The sequence below is a fragment of the Grammomys surdaster genome, unplaced genomic scaffold, assembly GCF_004785775.1.
Source record: "Grammomys surdaster isolate TR1022 unplaced genomic scaffold, NIH_TR_1.0 66, whole genome shotgun sequence".
Classification (NCBI taxonomy): Eukaryota; Metazoa; Chordata; class Mammalia; order Rodentia; family Muridae; genus Grammomys; species Grammomys surdaster.
The window spans coordinates 464,287-467,534 of NW_021604568.1; positions in this window are offsets into that span (position 1 = coordinate 464,287).

Sequence of the window (3,248 nt, forward strand, 5' to 3'; positions counted from 1 at the left end):
TGTCTGTCTGTCTGTCTGTCTGTCTGTCTGTCTGTCTGTCTGTCTGTCCGTGTGTCTGTGTGTGTGTCCAGCTGGAGCTGATCAAGGATAGTGAAAGAGAGGCTGAGGAAGGAGATGACTCTTAAGTACATGTTAGAATTTAGAAAAAATTTCCCATTATTCCTTTACCTAAGTGCTTGTGTGACATTGAATTAAGTACAGATCCTCTTCCCTGGTATCTTCCATACCTATTCACTGTCCTCCCTCTCTCTGTCCTCCCTCTCTCTGTCCTCCCTCTCTCTGTGTCCTCCCTCTCTCTGCCCTCCCTCTCTCTGTCCTCTCTCTCTCTTCTCCCTCTCTCTGCTCCATCTCTGTGTTCATTTTCTCTGTCTTCCCTTTCTCTGCCCTCCCTCTTTGTCCTCCCTCCCTGTCCTCCCTCTCTTTGCTCCTTCTTTCTGTCCTCCCTCCCTCTCCTCCCTCTCCCTGCCCTCCCTCTCTCTGCCCACCCTCTCTGTCCACCCTCTCTGTCCACCCTCTCTGTCCTCCCTCTCAGTGTCCTCCCTGTGTTCATTAATCTACAATTGCTCTGCATCTGGCTCCACTTTCCCTTCTTTTGATGCTCCTTAGTAGTTTTGTTAAAACTTACCCTGTTTTGTTTTAAATTTTGATACTTCTTTGGCTTAAAAATTAAAAGATGATATTAAAAAAAGATAACCATGAAAAGGTGCTCTCGATCATAGGTTTTATAATTATGTATGCGTATATGTGAAATAATGATTTTTACCTAAACTATATGAAGAACCCAAGATGTGACTAAGGTCTTTGTGAAAGAACATATCTACTATAATTTGGATTGAAGTGTCTCAAAGGATTGGCCTATGGTGCTGTTGTGTGGTAATAGAACCTTCTAGAAGTGGGCCATGGTAGGAGGATGTTTCCTGGCTTCCACGAGCTGAGTAGCTTTCTTTTGCCCTGTGCTCCTCCCTCACTTCTGCTTCAGACAGGCCCTGAGGCTCAGGGGCCAAATGAGCATGAGAGATAAAACGTCCAAAATGGTGAGCCCCAATAATACTTCCTCCTTGAAAGCCATTGTGTCAGGTGCTTTATCACAGTGGTGGAACATATCTACCACAATATTCAAATGACTAATAAGCAAAGGAGGAAAAATGTTATTACTAATCAGGGAAGTCAGAATCAAGACAACAATAAAACACCATACCCCACAGAAGAGCAAGCTAATACAAACTTTCAGTGAAGATGTGGAATTACTAGATTTTCTCCTTTTCTCTACTCTCCCCTCTCCCCCTTTTTGAGCAATGTCTTGTTTTATAGCCCAGGTTACCCTTGAACTCATGGTGATCCTCCTGTGTCAGCTTATGCCTAAGCTGACATTGTGGCTTTACACACATTACTGATGGTAGGGTAAATTGTTGCTGTCTTCTACTGTTGAGCTAAACATATTCAACTCCTATGACAAAATACATTCTTTCATATATGTACTGAAATGTATACATATTTGCCAAAAGACTATGAGAATACTTATAGTATAACACTGTTTATACCACACCAATGATCACATTAACAGCAAAATGTATGACATAATATAATATAGCCAAACCCCTTCTTCAGTTAAAGAAAATCCAAAGGAAGGCAAAACTATCCTGCTATTTATTAGAGGCCAGGATGATGGTCTGTGTGAGGAGAGTTATCGGTGGGGGGGAGCGCAGTGATGTGTTCTAACCTGGTCATCAATTTCCTCAGTTTACTGCATGATTGTATGTTTTTGGTAATTCTGTGCAGTTTTTCTGTCTTTTGTGTGTGTGTGTGTGTGTGTGTGTGTGTGTGTGTGTGTGTTTTAGTTTTGGGTTTTGAGGATTTTGAGTCAGAATTTCTCTGTGTATCCCTGGCTTTCCTGGAAATCTCTGTAGAGCAGGTTGGCTACCCTGGAGCTCACTCAGTAGAACAGGCTGGACTTGAACTCAGAAATCCACCTGCCTCCACCTCTGCCACCCGAGTGCTGGGAGCAAAGGTGTGCATCACCACTGCCTGGCTAGTTCTGTGCAGTTTCAATGCATTTGCACCCTCATGTTTCTGCCACCACAGAAAAGGCAGAGCTCCGTCTCCACGAAGGTCCCTCCTATCGTTCTTCCCTAACCACATCCACCTTCCTCCTGCTTGTCCCCATGATGCAATTTTAAGTGTCATTAATTTTATAATCGACATGATTTAATTGATCATCTAAGTTATTTACAAATGGCTCACAGCAGGGTGTGGTGGTACCTTTAATTCCAGCACTCTGGAGTCAGAAGCAGGATGATCTCTGAGTTTGAGGCCAGCCTGGGCTACATAGCAACCTCCAGGATAGCTAGAACTTCATAGGGAGACCCTGTCTTTAAAACCAAAATAAAATAGTAGTAGTATCAGTAGCAGTAGTAATATAGCTCACAAGCATTTACTAAGTAAATCAAATGTATGCTGTTTATATGATACATGAAGATAAAAGCTGAACGGCCCTCTAGTAGAATTCAGCCTGCCTGCCTCCCTTCCTCGCCTCCTTTTCCTTTGAGATGATCTCCTTAAATACCCCAGGATGAACTTGAACTTCAGTCCTCCTGCTTCTGCCTCGTGCACTGCAGGAATGAAGATGTGTGCCTTGATACCCAGCTTTAGCTCCTTGTTTTTTTCAGTGACCCAATCATTAGCCACTTTACATATTCTTGCAATGCAGTTAAAATAACTTTGTATATCAGCATTAAGACCACGCGTGCGTATTAAACTCGACTGAGCACCAGCCATGATTGTTTCTCAGTTTTATTGTCTTTGCCAGACAGAGCTAGATAAATTCCAATTTGTCCCAATTTGGGGTATTGGGATGAGATTTTGGTATTTGTGAGATTCCCCCCCCCCGTGTTTTTAAATCGAGAAAAAGGGGACTATGACCCAGTTTCTGTTAGAAGGTTGTACTTCTAGTTGGCAGGTGTCCAGTACATGCCGCTAGTGTTTCATATAATATGTGAGTTGGGTTTGCTTCTAATGTACGACAAATCACGTGAAAGTTAGTTGAGTTGAACAACAAACCATTCTTGTAACTTACTGGTCCCAGCCTTCTGGGCTGGGTTGGCTAGGCAGGACTGGATGGTCTCAGATGACTTCACACGGCAAACTGGCTGGGTCATGGTTTGAAGGCTGGGAAGACACACATCTGGGAATACAGATTGGCTTTTTTTTTTTAATTGTTAGTTTCTTAATGTTTGAATCAAGAGAGTTGC